The sequence below is a fragment of the Alexandromys fortis genome, unplaced genomic scaffold, assembly GCF_014885135.2.
Source record: "Alexandromys fortis isolate MF-2015 unplaced genomic scaffold, M_Fortis_MF-2015_v1.1 scaffold_28, whole genome shotgun sequence".
Classification (NCBI taxonomy): domain Eukaryota; kingdom Metazoa; phylum Chordata; class Mammalia; order Rodentia; family Cricetidae; genus Alexandromys; species Alexandromys fortis.
The window spans coordinates 1295991-1315384 of NW_026067901.1; the positions used below are offsets into that span (position 1 = coordinate 1295991).

At 43.7% G+C, this 19394-nt stretch overlaps 1 non-coding gene and 1 pseudogene across 1 annotated transcript; one reads left to right on the forward strand and one right to left on the reverse strand.

Moving 5' to 3' along the window:
• Window positions 1–9415: 9415 nt before the first annotated feature.
• LOC126494166 (U6 spliceosomal RNA) lies at window positions 9416–9521 on the reverse strand. The gene has a single exon (XR_007589961.1). It is a non-coding gene; the product is annotated as a U6 spliceosomal RNA (small nuclear RNA).
• Window positions 9522–15560: 6039 nt separating this feature from the next.
• On the forward strand, window positions 15561–15763 carry LOC126491966 (cytochrome c oxidase subunit 7C, mitochondrial-like; annotated as a pseudogene).
• Window positions 15764–19394: the final 3631 nt, after the last annotated feature.

Genomic DNA, 19394 nt, shown 5'->3' on the forward strand with positions numbered 1-19394 from the left:
GTAACATCCAAAATTATCTCTTAAGAAAGCAGCAAGAAACGAAGGCCTCATGAGCAAACAAAAATCAAGGATGTGTGCACCTTGTTGTGAGGAGCTGCGGGCCGCTTCCCTGCCGCCCCAGCTCCCGGCCGCCAGCTATCTCTAGCTTATGCCCCGAAATAATTACACAGAAACTGTATTCTTTTAAACACTGCCTGGCCCATTATCTGTAGCCTCTTATTGGCTAGCTCTTACATATTAATCTAACCCATTTCTAATAATCTGTGTAGCCCACGAGGTGGCTTACCAGAGAAGATCTTAACCTGCATCTGTATGGAGTGGGAGAATCATGGCGACTCTCTGACTCAGCTTCTTTCTCCCAGCATCCTGTTCTGTTTTCTCCGCCTACCTAAGGGTTGGCCTATCAAATGGGCCTAGGCAGTTTCTTTATTAGTAAGAAATCACTCTCACATCAGCACCTGATTCGAGAAATATTCTATGAAGTTCTTTGGAAGCCAGGGACATAGTTCAGCTGGTGAAGTGTCACCTTGTCTGCAAGAAGCCCTAGGTTCAGTCCCCACATCACCTGTGCGTATAGGTGCTGTATGACTGCAGGAGCAGCACTTGGGAAGTGAAGATGGAGGGGTCAGAAACTCAAGGTCATCCCCAGTAATGTCAGCAAGTTGGAGGCTAGCCTGGGATCTCCCATATTGGGGGAGGTGTTGGGAGAGAAGAAAAAGAAATATGTTAGAAATGTATAGATATGGAAAGGAAGACCATGAGCAAGGGTGAAGTGAGTGCAAACCCAAAACTAGTTTTTTTATTTTACCCTTTAAAAATTTATTTTACTATTTTTAATTGTTTTAACAGATAACTATTTGAAATTGTAACAAATACATATTTGACTATGTGTATATCAAATATATATACTTATAGCTACAGAATGTGTACCCCGCCTGGCGGGTAAGTTATTCCAGGGTCCCCAAGAGGCACTATCTGAAAAGAAATGGGCGTGAAAGAGGAAGGAGACCAAGCAGAGTTCTTGTCAAGGTCTCCATTTATTAGTGTAATGGCAGCAGCTTATATAGCCCTTGGATGAAGAATTTGGCTTGGGATGGGGGCAGGGGCATGGCAAGGGCAGGAAGGGATCTTGCTGGGACAGTAATGGTCATGAGTCGTCGGTCAGGAGGTCACGAGTCCACACACCTAGTGTTCTCTATGCAAGTGGAATCGTTCCTTTTGTGATTCCAACCATAAACAGTTCTCTACATAGTTGGAATGTGGGGCGGGTTCCGCTAACAGATAGCTCTCAATACAGTTGGGGTGTGGGGCTCTCTGCAAACATCCCCAGGACAATGGTCCCTGCTATACTCTTTGGGAAAATGGCTCCTGACAAGAATGCTTATGCATAAGTGATTGAAGGACAGAAGAGGAATTAGTATCCCTTGGTTATTATGAGGTCATCAAATATCATGATGTGGTACTGTCTTATTTAAAAATGGACTTGCTTACTTGGAAATGTATATTGTGCACTCCAGAGCACACATTTAAAGGGTGTATGGACAACATGCCTAAAATGATATGCTAAGAAAGGAGAGAAAATACATGTATGTAAAATGTTCGGTTAAACCAATACAGGGTGTGGTAGTGCAGACTGGTAATTCCAGCTCTCAGAGAAAGAGGCAGGAGTATTGTGGCGGCTTCTGCCTAACATAATCTATGTGGCAAGTTCTAGGTCACTTTGAGGCTATGTTTCCAAAGGGGGGAAAAAACAAAAAACAAAACCACTAACAATAAAAGCATTTTAAATCCACAATCAATGAAGTGAAAGTTAAAAGTAGGAATAAAATATGGGCAACCAGCCAAAAACAGTAACGAAGATGGTAAATGCGGACTCGGGTTTGTCAACAGTGATCTGGGCTGAGAGTGTTCTGACCATACCCATTAAAATACTGGCAAGGGGAGGGGGAAAGGAGCACGTGCATCTGCAAGGAAATGGTGGTGGAGGGGGTAGGGGAGAAATCAGAGTGGAGTAAAAAAGGGTGGACTTGAGCAAAAACATGTTCTATGCATGCACAGGATTCTCAAATAGAACAGGGCAACCTGTCACACTATATGTGGTCTACAAGAAACTCAGTTGCCATACTAAAATCATACACAGATGAAAGGAAATGAAGAGGAAACTGCATGCCACACTAGCTAACACTTTCAAAGGAAAGCGTGAACAGTTATATCCACTTCAGAATAATTGAAAGTGGGGTGGGGAGATTATTCCCAACCTACATAAGGATGCCACAAGGACGAAAGCTAAAGGTTACTGGTTCTCAGACGCAGAGGTGTGAAAATCCTTAAACTATTAGCAAAGCAAATGAGACGATGTGTGATGGGTTCTGCACCTCAGCAGAATCTCAGAGAGGCCGTCTCAGTTGCCCAAGGCGGGGTCACGGTCCCCACCAGCAGCAGGCTAATCCCAGACTAAAGAGAAAAAGGACCACATGGTCATAAACACAAGAAATGTGTTTGACAAATTCACATCTGCAAGAAAATTGTCAGTAAACTGGGGGCTTGAAAGATGGCTCAGCAGTTAGGAGTACTGACTGCTCTTCCAGAAGACCCGAGTTTGATCCTAGCACCCACATGGTGGCTCATAACCATTGGTAACTCTAGTCCTGTTGGATATTACCCTCTCTTCTGGCTTCTATGGATACCAGGCACACAGCTGATAGACATAACAGGCAGGCAAAACACTCATTCACATGATTGATATAACATATAAATAATTTTTAAAATAAAAATGTTAAACACTGTTAATAATAGCAGGAACTTCCTCATCTTGATAAACAGTATCAACCACAGATACAGTGGAAAGGTAGTTATGGGAGTAACTTAAGGAAACGAGTCAATATATTAAAAATACATTTACAATGTATTTCTTACAGAAACCCTCAAAGAATAAAATGTTGTTAAAAAACACTACAGCAAACATCAAGGTCAACAGTGAGAAACTAGAAGCTTCCCCACACTGTCCATAAGCAAAGACAAGGACTTCGCAGCTCCGTTTTCTTCTCGGCATTGTACTGGGGTTCTAGGGAATGCACTGGGACAGGCAAAGCAGTAAAGGGTACAGGGACCGGAAAGGAGAAGCAGCAGTTCACAGATGGCATAGATCCCACACGGGGAATCCAGGGCATGGGGTACTGTGACTCGGCGAAAGAGGCTTGTCTATGTGCATAAGACGGCGGATTCCACCCCCAACACAAGCTAATGAAACAAACTAAACACGACAAAAGGAAGGAAGGAGGAGGGAGGAGGAGATGGGAAGAAAGAGGGGAAAGAAAACAGGGTAGGGCAGGGGAGTGGGAGGGAGGGAAGAGAAGGAAATGATAATTCCAGAAGGGGATTTTCTGGAATGTTAAGAACCCTAAATATCCCACTATTAATGAGATTGTATCAGTCCATCAAGCATCTTCTAAAACTGGTGCTTCCTAATTGACACCAGCAAAAAGAGCAAGGCCAGTCAACAACCGAGGTACTTCTTGGATGATCAGACGGAATTTTCTGAGTAACTTATTGTACTTAAGGCTGCAGCTTGTGGTAGCTGAGACCGTGAGAAATGCCAAGGATAGGTTAGGTATTTGTGGTGGTTTGGATAAGAACGGCTCCCATAGGCTCATGTATTTGAATACTCAGTCACTAGGTAATGGAACTATTTGGTAGGATTAGAAGGATTAAGAGGCATGACTTTGTTGGAATAGGTGTGTACTTGTCGGAGGAAGTGTGTCTGTCACTGGGGTTGGCTTTGAGATTTCAAAAGCCATGCTGGGCCCAGGTTCCCCAATCAGGGTGTAACTGTTACTGCTCCAGCTCCAAGCTTCCCACCATGATAATAGCAGACTACATCTCTAGACTGTAAACAAGCCCCAATAAATGGTTTCTTTAATAAGAGCTGCGTTGGTCATGATCTCTTCACAGCAACAGAAGAGCAGCTAAGTATCTTTAGCAGTACCCTCAAGTGCAGCTTATCAGCTAAGGGAACAGTCACTGAGGCCGAAATAAACAACAGGCAGACTCAGGTCCTAACGCTGGAGAAGCACGGCTTCGATCCTGGGCACTCAATATCTGTCCCCCCCCCCCCCCCCCCCCCCGTGTTTATATATCCCCGTGTTTAAGCCTTCGCTACAACAGTGTGTAGCCACAGCAGAAAGAGCTCAGCAGACCGCAACACTGGGCTGTCACACTAAGTAAAGGTGTTTGTTTCAATGACCGTAGTAACGTGGTCCCTGTGAAAGGTGTTACCCTGAATGGTGGGTTCTGGAAATGCCGACCTAGAAAAGCAGTTGTGCGTAAGTGCTTTGACAAAAGGGTTTCCATGCTCCTACCCTGAAGGACCGAAACCCGCGAGCGTGTTCAGCTCCTATAACCTCTGTTCACAGCTGGCTCCCACTGTAAGCACTCAAACTACTTAGAAAAATGCAGAAACTTACAATGTGATGAACTGATTCATTTGAGCTCCGCTGAAAACAAAGGAAAAGAGTATACAGTTGCTTTTTATCCTTTGCATTTTACACTTAAATTTGTGGCCAATTTGAATTTCTTTTTACCTTCATTTCTCTTTTCATGTATCCTGGCTTCTGTTCGCAGCCTTGGCTAGCCAAGTGCTCACCGTGTTGCCAAGGTTGGCCTTGAACCCACGGCCATCCACCTACCTCAGTCTCCCAAGTTCTAAGACTAGAGCCATGAGGCAGCACACCTGCTTAGGAAGTTCTTTATTTTGGCAAAAGTGTAGCCAGCCCCTCCCAGTTCTTAGAAACAAGAATATTGTTCTTGGACGCATAATCCATCAGGTGGAGAAGGTCCGGTGGGTGAGGAGCAGGAACACAGGAAGACAACTGGAAAACCAGGTAGGGCCATTACCTGGGGTGTTGGGAGAGGGCTAGCAGAGGTGGGGGTACGTGATTTTGTATATCAAAATTCCTGAGTTCTAGTCTAGCCTTCTAGACCTGCCCAAACCCCTTTTGAGTTGACAAGGATGAATAATGTCAGATACTGACTTTTTTTTTCGAGTTTTAAAGAAATTCCTGACTAACAATTGCATCCCTCTGAGCCCTTAACTAGGCTGTGCGTGTTTCCACTTGATTGCGATTGCATTCTGGGTCGCTTCCCACCACTCGAGGTTACAGCTATTCACGGGACACCTGAGTAACTGTGAGGTGATGAAGTGTGGCACCTCACATGATACACGGCTTTTAAAATAGACAGCGTGACATAATGCAACAGCTATGACCCGCGTTGTGCTGGAAAATATCTCTAGAGGAAAAATGAAGATGGCGGAAAGATAGCCAGTTTAGAATCTAGGCCGATGTGCTGGGGCAAGAAGAGCAAGGTAAAGAAAGCTTTCCGTACTTCCATCCTCCACCCCCTCCAGCGCCCCCATCCCCCCACCCCCGCTGCCACCCCTGAGAAACAGTTCTGAAGCCCTGCAGGGTATTGTAAGGTGCCACAGGGGAGAAACAATGCAAGACAAAACGTTAGGGTTTGCTAAAGATACTAGAGCACCCAGGAAAGCTCGTTGGTGAAAATTTAGACCACTCTCTTGACATTCATTTATCCTTTATTTTTAGAAACTTCCAGGTCGATCTCAAATGCTACACGGGGTCCCACCAGCAACTGGGTTGTCCTGCTCATCCCCTCTCCTACCAGTAGGTGTCAGCACTAACCTTGCTCATTCATTGCAGCGTCTGCCAGAGCAAGCTGAACTCAGGTTATTTGCCCAACAGCCACAGCGTAAGGACAAACAGTGTATCTAAAATGCTATTTCTAGGATATAGGCAGTTAGACGAGTAACATAAAAATCTGATGAACCTCTTGGTAATTAAGAGACTGGAGGAACTGCCTGCATATGGAGATGGTGAGATGCAAAGTTGAAACCTTGCTCACTTAGAGCAATTTTCTGTGTTTCTGAAGAAAGTAAGTGCTTGTTGTTAGACACGAAAATTCTTATTTTGTTAAATGAAATGTACATCTCAATCCACGATAGCTTTTTTAAAATTTGCATTGGTTTATTTATTTGTGTGTAGGTCAGAGAACAATTTGCTGAATAAAATCCCATTCCCTGGACAGGCCGCAATCTACCTCTGGTTGCTTCCAGGTTCTGGATCATGAATAAAACTGCTATCCGCATCCATGGGTGGGCATAAATTTCCAAGTCCTTTGAGTAAGCACAAAAGCATGATTGTTGTAAAGTGCGGGTGTGTTTGTTGGACGCTGCCAAACGTTTAGTCCGCCCACAATGGATGAAGGGGCTGCTCTTATCTCTAGTGTGGAGGAATGGGTTTGTACTGGCCATTCTCATAGAAGCACTGTAGGAGCGTGCTGTTGATTTGATTTGCATTTCCTTAGTGGCAAATCACATAGCATCTCCGTTCATGTGATTGTTTTTCATCTGAATATCCTCTTGGGCCCACTGCTAAAGTCTGCCTACATTTTAATTGTGTTGTTCATTTTCTTACTCTTGACTTTTAAGAGTTCTTGGTGGAGTCATGTCAATAAGATGTCTTTAGTGCCCACCTCCTCCCACAAGGACAGCTGAAGCAAAGAATAAATTGTCACGTTCAGACAAACCAAATAAAGGACGGTGTTTGTGACCGTCAGAGGACTGGACCCACCTTGGACACTGACAGGTCTCTGTAGTCCTCACAGGCAGCTGGCCCAGTAGAGAAAGCTGGCCGGAATCTGACAGACCCACTGTCCCCAGAGGAGGAGTTGGTTGGTGTGCCCTGTTTCCCATGAACAGTGTGGTGACTCTGCTGTGGTACAGTGGAACCAGAACCACGTTAACGAGCCCTCTTTTGGAGACAGGAGCCACGGCACACCTCCACCTCTGCACCGTGCCACCACAGAACACCCCCACCTGGTGGCCCACCATTCCCACCAGCAAACCACTACTTCATCACATTGCTGGTGACTAAATTGCACAGTCGCCGCGCCTGCCCCTCCCAGCCACTCTCACTCCTCCCTCGTCTTAGACAGAGCAGTGCCAAGCACCCAAAGTCTCTGGCTGTAATAGTGGACCCACTTGCTTTGTGTAACTCTGTCACAGTTCTTTTGCCTAAGCGAACACCCTATCGCTAAGCAACTAGGTATGAGTTGTTATGTATTATTCATGACTTCATGAACTGACCCCCTCGTCCTTGTTCAATGTTGGCTTCACACCTAACTTTTCTTATTCAGAATTTGCCTTGTCTGAAATTAATACAGAGGTGTAGAAAGATCTCCTAAAAATTTTGTCTCCACTTATTCTTTCTCTGCCCTCCCCCCTTATCTATATCCAGTGTATGGCTTATGCACTTTTCTTTCTACCTTTCTCTTTTTTCCCTCTTGGTTTTTGAGACAGGATCTCTCTACTCAGCCCTGGCTATGGCTGGGAGAGCTTCCTCTTCTGATCACCACTGGTTGTCCACACGCCACTGTTGAGGTGACAGTCATCTTCATCCCCACTGTCTATAAAATCTGATGGCTTCCTATGGCTTTTATATCACAGCATTGTATGTGAAACAAATTGTGTTACTCTGGGTTATTACTTTACTTAGATGAGAATCAAAGCCTTAATTTTTTTTAATGTGTATGCTGTACCGGGATGTGTGTCTGTGTACCACGTGCATGTCTGGTGCCCATGGGGGTCAGAGGAGTCATGTGATTTCCTGATTAACAAAGATTTACATATCTTTGTTAGCCACCATGTGGATGCTGGAAACCAAACTTGGGTTCTGTATAGGGAATAGTGGCGGGCCCCATCCCACCACCTAGCTAGCTTATCCCCGAAATAATTACACAGAAACTATATTCATTTAAACACTGCCTAGCCCATAAGCTCTAGCCTCTTACTGGCTAACTCACATCTTGATTAACCCATTTCTATTAATGTGTATTACCACTTGACTGTGGCTTACTGGTATGAGTCTAACCAGCATTCATCTTGGGCAGGAGAAGCATGGCGTCTGCCATGCTTCCCTTCTTCCCAGCATTCTGTTCTGTCTATTCCACCCACCTAAGGGCTGCCCTATCAAAAGGCCAAGGCAGCTTCTTTATTCAACCAATGAAATCAACACAAATATAGAAGGACCTCTTACACCAGGGTTCTCTGGAAGAAGAGCTGGGACTTTAACCACAGCCATCTCTCTAGCCCCCAAACAATACCTTTCACAGGAATGCTTGTAAAGTCTCTCCACAAATGCATGCTCTCTGCTTACAGGTTTTCTGTGCTGTGCCCATGCCTTCCCACTGGCACAGAGGGACTTTACCATGTGCGGCATGTGTCTGCATATCCTTCAGACTTCAGGAGACACTTAGCAGCCAGTTCTGGATCATAACAATTTACTCACCTAGGTGGTTCTTACACTGTTACTATGGTGGTCTCGCTCGCCCCACTTAGCAGCCAGTTCTGGATCATAACAATTTACTCACCTAGGTGGTTCTTACACTGTTACTATGGTGGTCTCGCTCGCCCCATAGCTCCCTGGGAAGGACCTCTGCTGCTCCCACCCGGAACTTGACATCCTCTTGTCCTGGGAATTGGAGCCATCTTCCTTCCCTCCACCCTGTGGCCTCTCTACAGGAAAAATTTCCAAGTCAACTTGGCCCTTTCTCAGCTCCATTCTCTAATTACCCTTAGCCCACAGCATATCTCACCTTCTGTATTTCTATGTTTTGTTGACTTTGTCTGATTTCTGTCTATTTCCAATGCCGTATTTTTTATTCTTGTTTTTTTCTGTGTGATCATTTCATACAGGGTGCCACTATGCAGCCTTGAACCCATGATTCTCTTGCCCCAGCCTCTCATTGAGTGAGTGCCTGTATTGTAAGCATCAACCACAATGCTTGCCTTTTGGTGCAGGGGGTGGGGGTTTGTGGGGGTTAAAGTTAACTTTCTTTTGGATTAAAAAAAAGGAAATAGTAGCACAGACCAAAATAGCAATTATAAAATAAATACATATAATATATGTATAATACATATATTCCAAATATTTTTCCCTACCCACATATTCTAGGTTCCTATATCAAAGATGACAATCCAGCTAATTATTTTTGTCTCCTTAGTGGACTTGTCAAATATTAGCTTAGAATAGTTATTAAATAAAATGAAGTTCCTTTGTTTTTCGAGACAGGGTTTCTCTGTGTAATGGTCCTAGATGTCCTGGAACTCACTTTGTAGACCAGGTTGGCCTCGAACTCATTGAGATCTGCTTGCCTCTGCCTCCCAAATGCTGAAATCAAAGGTGTGAAATGAAGCTTTAGTAAAGTAAAAAGCAGTTTAGAAATCCAGTACATTTCCCCCTTTTCTTACGCACACACTCTTTTCTTAATAGTTATTAAAGGACCTTGTTTTCTTGGTGTCCTCCATCCCCTGTAGCTTTGCACTCTTTCTGCCTCTTCTGTGGAAACTATGCATTGCTTTACAGACTTGTTTCCATCCATGTGGAAAGGCCATGCTTATCTTCTCTGTATTCTTCCAGTCTTAGTATATGTGCTGCTGAAGCAAGCACAAAAAAGGCTCTCTAGATAAACATGATTGATGCACATATGACCTCACAGAAGAGAGGGAGCATGCGCAGGGTCTGCATGGGTCTGTATTGCACGGGATCCTAGAGGGAAGGAGTGGACACATGCCCTCATCTCTAGTCCAGAAGCTATCTCCAGCTAATAACCACCTACAAATGAAAATTTAGTTTCCTCCTAGGGACTCCTACTAGGGAAACAAACTGCTTTCAAGGGTAGGCTGCATGCCCAGCAAAGATGATCAGTAGAAAATGAACTCAGTGGCATCTTTGCAGGTTCCTTACCTCATAAAATTATGTCAGAACTCTTTCTTTAACACAACACAAAACAAAAAATGCATCATTTTTATTTATATTCTTATTTTACTTACATATTTTTCTTCTCTCTTTTTACCCCACAGGTCCCTTGCATAAGCTTCCAGTTTAGTGTTTTTATGAGATTCCTAAGTGCAAACGGGTGGGTCTGTGTTTCTTGTGCCTTCTCAGTTCTTTTCCATCTGTTTGTTTGCTTTGTCTAATTCTGATGTGTTGGTTTTGTTTTATCATATTATGTTTTATTATAATCCCACGGAAGCCTGCTTGTTTTCTAGTGAAAGACAGAAAGGGGATAGATGAGGATGGAAGAGAGACCCAGAGGAACTGGGAGGAGTAGAGGGAAGGGAACTATAATGCCAATACAGTGTGTGAGAAAAAAAATTCAATAAAAGGAAAAGGGCAAAGAAGAATTATTAGGTAAGACTCAAAGTTTGCTGCTCACAGAATTTTAGGGTGATGCTGGCTTACTACAGCTGCATGAAACTCTCCCCAGAGTGTCTCTATAGCCCTTCATTCCAATTCCATTTTGTCCAGACATCTAGCTAACACAGGACTCTGGAACCCATCTTTCAAGGAGCTCCACATCATCTAACTTCACAACCTGCATCTTTGCCTCTGCACACCACAGTAGGGCTGCATGTTGTTTTAAGGGCCAACTTACTCTTTTTTTTTGTTTGTTTGTTTTTTTCGAGACAGGGTTTCTCTGTGTCTTTGGAGCCTGTCCTGGAACTAGCTCTGTAGACCAGGCTGGTCTCGAACTCACAGAGATCCGCCTGCCTCTGCCTCCCGAGTGCTGGGATTAAAGGCGTGCGCCACCACCGCCCGGCCAACTTACTCTTGACTACTGTAGTGGTTTAAAAGAAAATGACTCCCAAAGGGAGTGGCACTATTAGGAGGTGTGGCTTTGTTGGAGGAAGTGTGTCACTGTGGGGGCGGGCTTTGAGTTCTCCTCTGCTCAAGTTATACCCAGTGACATAGTTAACTTCCTGTTGGCTGTGGATCAAGATGTAGAACTCTCAGCTCTTTCTCCACCACCGTGTCTGCTTGCATGGCACCATGTCCTGCCATGGTGATAATGGGCTAAACCTCTGCACTGTAAGCTACTTGATTAAATGTTTTCTTTTTTAGGAGTTTCCTTGGTTATGGTGTCTCTTCACAGCAATAGAAGCCCCAACTAAGATAACTATTTACATGGAGTGGAAATTATACCTGAAATGTCTTTCCCAATAAATGCTTTCTTGTGATGACGTCGGCTGGTAACTGTTCAGTAACTTGGCCTCAGTCTACCCAATCATGTTGTTCAGCTAACTTTCAGAGTCTTTTAGTGATCTCACTCTGTTTGTCTTTGGACATTTTATTGCTTGTTTTATAACTCCACCCACTGAAACAGTAGCATGCCTGTCAAACAAATCAAAAGTAAAAAAAAAAAGCCATAAGTACACATTCAGTGTTCATTGTTAAATCTCCCAGCAAACTGGGTCAGAAACGCCACACCCCAGTAGAATTTTCACATCTCGGCTACTGTGACATAACAAGAAATAATTTCGGTCTTTGTCACCGTTTACTCTCCATATCCCTTTTCTAGAGCATAGCTCCCCACACATGAATGTTTGGAAATGAAAAGCATCTTTATGTACAGCAAAGAAGTGACTGACAGCGAAGGTCCCAGATGGTAAACAGGTGTGGTGGTTCAAATGGGAACACTCCCCATAGGCTACTGGATCCCAGCTGGTGATGCTGTTTGGGGAGGCAGAGGAGGTGTGGCCTTGCTGGCGGATGTATGTCACTGGACAGAGGCTCTGGGAGTTTAAAGATGCATGCCATTTCGAGTTTATTCTTTTTGCTTTGTGTTTGCTGTGCAGGATATGACGTCTCAGCCTCTGCTCCAGGTGCCATGCCTGCCTGCTGCCAGGCTTCCCCGCCATGATGACGATGAACTCCTGGAAGGCCAGATTACCCCTTCCTTTTATAAGGTTGCCTTGGTGGTGGTGTTTTATCACAGCAATGGATAAGTAACCAAGCCACCAGGGAACCAACTATTGATTAGAGATTCCCTGACCTGAAGGAGCTGAGGGTTAATGAATAACTATTGATCATCATCTGTGATTTGATTGAGCTTTATTATGCATGGGTGCCTCTGCAAATACCCCAAGAGGACACGGAGACTTAGTGCCCATTTCCCCATATCTTACCACTGGCATCTCTGTCTGAATGCGATATCCCTTTGTAATAAATGGATAGATGTAAGTAAGCTGTTAGGTTCTGTGGGCCATTCTAGAAACTGTCTGCACCTGAAGCAGGGATCATGAGAAGTTCTAACATATAGCTGGTTGGCCAGAAGTTCTGAATCCCTAAATAGCAATTAGCATTTGAAATATGTCAGAGCCTTGAACCCTTAAACTCTGGGATCTGACTCTAACTCCAGTAGATAGTGCCGGAATCTAATTAAATTATATGACATGCTGCTGGAGGTGAGCAAAAGACGTGCCTCCTGTGTACACCACCCTGCACCATATGGCCTCAGAAGGGATGTGCTAAGTGGCAAGGTGCCTGCATGAGACAAGGAAAAGGTTCTTTCTTTCTACTACTACAGGTAGTTGGCTTCTAGCAACCAGTCTGGGCTTAAACAATGAACTACTCTTACTATTATTTGGTGATATCTTGATGGTCCCAGAAGGAATGAGACCTAATACCACTTGGTATTAGGTAAAGGAAGATAAGATGAATTCAGAGGAAGCCAGAACGTTCTAGCAGTCCCTGTGAATGGCCAGGTCCTCTCTAAGTAGCTAGTGATTATACTTTGGTGGTTTCCACTTCTTAGCACAGAGGATTTGCTCCCGACCTGTTCAGCTAAGCTTAAGTTCACTTTCTCTGTTGTGCTTCGGGAACACGTGTGGCTAATTGCTTCTAGCTATTCTTAGGGTCCGGGGAGTCTGTCTTGACAAGATGCCTTGGCTGTCACTCAATTCACAGCTAATTGGGAACCTTTCATTTATAGCCAATTATGACAGTTAATTAAGCTTCAATAACTTGATTTTTCAAAAACCTTTTTTTATAGGATGAATAGGAAGTCAATTTAATAAAAGAAACAATGTCTTCTTTCTCTCCTGTTAGCTACAGCTTCATTGTAGAAGAGACTCTGAAATATGAAAACTGCTTATTTTCTTGTTTTGTGAATTTGCAAAGGGCTTTTCGAATTCTTTAAGTGATTCTCTTCTGAGCCATTTTAGGCTGTTCATTTAAATTTCACAGATATTCATTGAATCCCACTGTAGACTCCTAGCAGGGACTTCACTAAGAGTAGAGCACACTGTTTCTGACATTGAGCTGATTAAGTCATGAAGCAGGAGATCATTTACATAATTATTATAGAGAACAGAATCTATTAATACATTTAAAATACAGCATCTACTGCAGGAGATGCAACGCTAAGGGAACAGTGACAGTTGGCTGGAGAGAGTGTAGGGTGTATTAGATTTAGGGACGAAGGCAGAAGAAAGGGAAGACTTCTCACAGGAAGAGAGAAGTATGAGGGTCGAGAGGGCAGTTTAGGTAGACAGAACAATGCTGGCAAGGGAGAGGGGTGGGGTTGGATAGACCCCTTGGGGGACCTGGCTCAGCTAGGCATTGGACCATATGGAGGAAAATGACTGAGCCTGCCCCTTGGCTTCTGACATGAGCACACATTGCGTTCATGGCAATCATCATGTGCTTGACACTCCAGGACCCTCCAAGGAGCCACAGGGACCTTCTGCACAGTGATGCTATTGTCAGCCTGGTGCTCAGAGAAACTCTTGGGTGGCGTTGCTTACGAGGATGGTTTCAGGTTGTCATCACGTGCAAGGACATTAGCGAAGCTGAGCAGGTGGCCGGCTATGGGCCAAATGAAGCCCTTCTAAGAGGGAAGAATGGTGTCTACATTTTAAGTGGCTGAAATTTTCAAAAGAAGGATAATATTTTGTGACATTTAAAAATTATATGATACTCAAATAACAGCACATGAAGCAAATATTGAGCCCCTGCTGTATGCCAAGCCCAATTTCAGGCTTCTGGGACATACAACAGGATATCTGCTACTCCGGGCTGTGTTCACTCTTATGGAGAAGGATGTCTCTATTTTTTTTCTTATCTGCCCTGGTTTTTCTCCTATGCTGAGTGAAATTATTGTTAGACTCAATCGTAATGATCTTGCAGTGGAGTTGATATATGCTAGATCAGGTTGATCTTCCTCCAGCACGACAGTCCCGTAACCCCTCCCTCCCCCTATCAGCTAGAGTTGGATGTGAACCCGCTAAGATTATTATTGACTTTAGGGAGGGAAACCAGGCAATCTTATCTCTGGTAACAACCGATCTAATTTGTTCAAATTCGTCTACAGACTTTAGTCATGGAAAATGTGGAGAATCTTTCTTAAGTACAGATTGCCAACAGCAGCTGCCTACTCTCTACAAATTCTAATGGGTTCTCTGTAAGGGAGTCCCAAACACACATTGTAAACACACAAGGTAAAAAGTCACATAAAGACATCTTTAAAGTCTTTAATAAAGTTTACAGAGAACCCTTTCTGCACAAAACTGCTTTCATATTATATTTACTTATTTTTCATTGATTTTAAGTGATCAGACAAAGTAATGGGATTCATGATATCATCTACACGTATATAAGTAACGTTTGGTAGAAGTATTCCTTATTTTTAGTCTAGAGATATTTTCTATTATGTTTTCTTCCTTGATTTGAATATGAAGTATGTCCCCTTGGAGAAAAAATGGACATGAATCATGCAAGGTAGAAATGAACCTAAGAACAATTGTCTGCCATCATCCAATACAGCGAGACTCAGTGTGGTGATAAATTTAGATCATGGCTGTGATGCCTTTGGGAGGAGGCCTGGGACACTCCTGAGAGAGGTGTGCACCACAAAAAGAGAAGGACTTGACGTGGGTGTGGATGACCTCACCCTCATGGGGTAGGCAAAGTGAGGGGAGAAGCTGAGTGTTGAAGGGAAGAAATCACACATTTCAGGTCAGAAAAGGGAGGAATTCCTAAATCATGGCCTGAGAAGGCACTGTGGGGTCAGAGGGAAGCTGAGAGCTTGGCATGCTGCTAAGGTCAGCAGGAGAGAAGGCTGAAGGGCAAGTCCCTGGTCTCAAGAATCTGTTCTGAGATCTGATGTAGGGGAAACCTGAGAAGCATTTTCTGGATTAGCAACAAGGAATGAAGAGGTCACAATTCCAAACCAGGTTCCCACTGGCATGCTCATGCAGTCAGAATGTGGTGAGCAGGAAGTAAGGAAGTGGATGGCTAGGACACATGGTGTCAGGGAAAGCCGTGAGCTCTCCACATACCTATTATGTCACAGGAGTGAGAAAGAAATTGGCAAGATGTCAAGTCTTGCCCCCATGAAAGCATAAAAAGGTGGTAGCAAGGTGAATTAAAGGCTGCTGGGATTTTCAGAGGAAGAAATGCAAGGATAATTTAAAAAAAAAAAAAGACTAGAAAGTACCTAGTTAGAGCTATAGCTGGGATATCATGTGGTTTAATCTGAATTTAGAAAAATTAGCAAGATTAGATAGCTAAGGCACTCAAGGAAAGAAATCTGGAAGTAGTAACCTTGAGGAGGACACTTCCTGACATGGCGTGCTTCCTTGTTATTTAAGGATCTTCTGGTCCATTTCTTCTGCCTTCCACCTCTGTGCCTTCCACCTCGGTGCCATGTTGGGACAGAGTGTCCGGAGGTTCACCACCTCAGTGGTTCATCACAGCCACCAGGAGGAGGGCCAGGGGAAGAATTTGCCATTTTCGGTAGAAAACAAGTGGAAAACAAGTGGAGGTTACTGGCTATGATGACTGTGGACTTTGGATCTGGATTTGCTGCTCCTTTCTTCATTGTAAGGCACCAGATTCTTAAAAAATGAGGATATTTAATTCATCCCTTTAGCAGAATGAAATTTGTTTAGGAGATGTGATCTGAAAATTGGATTAAACTCTTGAACTCTTATTACTAAATAAAATTGTAAATAAATGTGTGACATAAAAAAAAGATCTGGTCCATCTGGTCTTCAGAGCCCTTCCCAGCAACACAGTACAAACCCATCACTCACAGTCTCTTCTTTACACAGCTGAACATTTGGAAATATTTCCACTCAGGAACACCTAGCACATTAAAATTCCTTTTGAGTCAGCTTTGTAAAGTCTTAGCATTTACTTCAACCTGTACTAAGTTGCTGTCTTAGGGTTTCTATTGCTGTGAAGAAACACCATGGCCATAACAACTCTTATGAAGGAAAACATTTAATTAAGGCTGGCTTATAGTTTCTGAGATTTAATCCATCATCATCATAGTGGGAAGCATGGCAACATGCAGACAGACATGGTGCTAGAAAAGTAGCTGAAAGTTCTATATCTTGATCCACAGGCAACAGGAAGTAGGCTGTGTCCTACACTGAGGGTAGCTTGAGCATATGAGACCTTAAAGCCTGCCTCCACAGTAACATGCTTCCTTCAACAAGACCACATCAACTCCAACAAGTACATGCTTCCTAATAATGTCACTCCCCATAGGCCAAACATTCAAACATGTAAGGCTGTTGGGGCCATTCAAACCACCACTGCTGCATTTCTGTGTAAATATCCACAAAGACAGAGACATGGGCAGGAAATATGGACTACTGCCAAGCCTAGATGTGCTACATACACAAGGTGGGTCTTTAGTTTTGTCCATAGGTGTACCCTTTTTAAAAATATCATTCAGTTTTTAGCCTTTTATGTTTTGAAACCTATTGTCAATGTTAGCCCTCTCTATTAAGTTTATTCTTTCACAATAGGACCTTGAAGAGAACAAATTTTATTTTTGAAAATAGTCTATGAAAATATCAATAAAGAAGAAAATGACATGGGCATGTGTACATGTGCGTGGCGCAGGACAATTCTGTAGTCTGTCAAATGTTTTAAATAAACTCTGATTGGCCAGTAGCCAGGCAGGAAGTATAGGAGGGACAATCAGACAGGAAGAAGAGGTGGGACAATGAGAACAGAAGTATTCTGGAAAAAGGGAGCTCTTAAGGCAGTCCTGTAAAGACACTGAAGAAGCAGGATGTGACCTGCCCCACTGAAAAAGGTACTGAGCCATGTGGCTAACATATACTAGAACAATGGGATCAAATAAGTTATAAAGCTAATAAGAAGCCAGAGCTAATGGGCCCATCAGTTTATAACTTATGGAGACCTTTGTGTGATTTTCTCTGGGATTAAACAGCTAGGGGACCTGGCGGGACAGAAACCCCAACAAACAGGCCCTCATGTTAGTTGTGTGTGTGTGTGTGTGTGTGTGTGTGTGTGTGTGTGATTCCTGATTGCCCATCAGAGCATGGTTTTACATACATACACATAAAAGTACTCCATCCACTGGGTGAGGAGGGACATGCCTTTAATCCCAGCACTTGTAAATCCTAGCAGAAGTAAATAGATCTCTGTGAGGCCCAATCTATAGAGAGTGTTTCAGGACAGCCAGGGCTGTATAAAGAAATTTGTTGCTGGGTCACTCTTCTCTGTCTCTTCAGTCCCCTGGACTGGTTTCTCTCTACCTATTGGGTCCTGCTCGCTATGAAATAATCACTCTGAGGTTTATCAGTTACATTATTTGGGCAATGTCTTAGGCTTCTTACTGGCTAGCTCTAAGCATAAAATTAACTAATTTCTATAGTTTATAATTTACCATGAGGCTTGTGGCTTATTACCTCACATCTTGCTTCTCTGGCGTCTGGCTACATGGCGTCTCCCTGAAGCTGCCTTTTCTTTCTCTCTGTATCTTTGTTTGGACTTCCCACCTAGCCTTACTCTGCTGAGCCATTTACCAAAACAGCTTTATTCAACAACCAGTAAAAGCAACACACATGCAGAAGGACCTCCTACACCAACCCTGTCTGTGTGATCTGTGACTTCTGAAGAAGCTTTCTGAATAGTTTGTTTATTTGGTCTGCTGTAATGAAATATCCCTGACTATGTAAATTACAAACAAGAAAAAGAGGCTGTGAAGTCCACGGTCAGGGTTCTGACATCTTCAGTGTCTGGTGAGGGCTCACCTCTTAAATAAAGATGTCTTTCCTGCCCTGCCTTGGTGGAAGGAGCATGCTGGCTCCCTGGCATCACAAATAAGCCATTTACCTCTTTACCTTCCAACTTCCTAATTGTCTAATGTCCCCACCATGAGGGTCAGGATTTCAACATATAACCTTCAGAGTATACAAACGTTCAGTCTGCCATATTCTTCTCGTGACTCCCAAACTCCTGTCTTTGTCCCAGTATCCTCAAAAGTATTAAGCCATTCCAGCGTCAGCTCAAAGTTCGAAGTTCACAGTCTCTAATGTCACCTAAATTAGATGTAAGTGAGACGAAATGGAGGCTGGATTGGTTTTGCGCTAAAGCGCCTTTCGGTTATGAGCATGTGAAATCAGACCCATTGCGTATTTCTAAAACACAGCAATGGGAAAGGCGGAGAACAGAAAGTCTTGTTCCAAACAAGAGACGTGGCAAAGAAGAAACAATGGGCCAGGTCTCCCCGAGACCAAACCTCACAGTTGAAGAATGATCTTTTTTAGCTCTGTGTTCTGCCTTCCAGGCCCCCTGGGCCTGTAATGCCGCCTTCCACCTGTACCATGACCCTGGAAGCTATTGGTGTAGCCCCACACCAGGACTTCAGATCAAAGTCTAAGAGTTCCTTAGGAACGCGCTCATTCACCATTGGTTTTGTCTAGAATCTCTGGGGTGGTCTAATTCCTAAGGTTGCAATCATCCCAATAGCAGATTCTCTCTGGGATTTTACACTCAGGACTTCGGATGAGCAGCCCCAGTGTTTTCTGAACTGTCCTGAGGTCATTCTGTGTCTTGCTACATCTTTGCATCTGTTTGATGGATGACTAATATCGGAAGGTCACGTGACCATACCATCTCTTTCAAACAGGCTTTCTTCTTGCCCAGCTCTTCTGTTTCCCCATTAATAACATGTCTGTTCTCAAATCTTTTTGTTTAACTTCTTAAATTCTGCTAGCACAGAGGGGACCAAGGCATTCCTTCAACACTTAGCCATCCCCTCAACCAAATATCCAATTTAGTGGTTCAGAAATTCTACCTTCTATAAAAGGTTAAGGACTTGAATATATTTCAACTAAGTTCTTCTTCACTACTACATGTGGCTTCCTTGTACCAAATATTCTTTAAAAATGTATTAATTTAATTTGTTTTATCTGTTTGCTTACCATGTGCATGCCTGATGTCCAAGGAGTTCCCTGATGTCCCCCGGAGCTGGAGCTGGAGTGACAGCTGGTTGACAGCTACCATGTGAGGGCTAAGGGTTGAACCAGGTCCTCTGGGAGATCGGCCAGTGCTCTTGACTGCTGTGCCATCTCTCCAGATCCTCCACACTTCTTTGAAAATTTTAAAAGGTATTCTTTAAGAAGACAGATGGCTTCTCCATTGTCGCTCTCACTTTCTCTCCCTCTCCTCTGCTCTCCTCTCCTCTCCTCTGCTCTCCTCTGCTCTCCTCTCCTC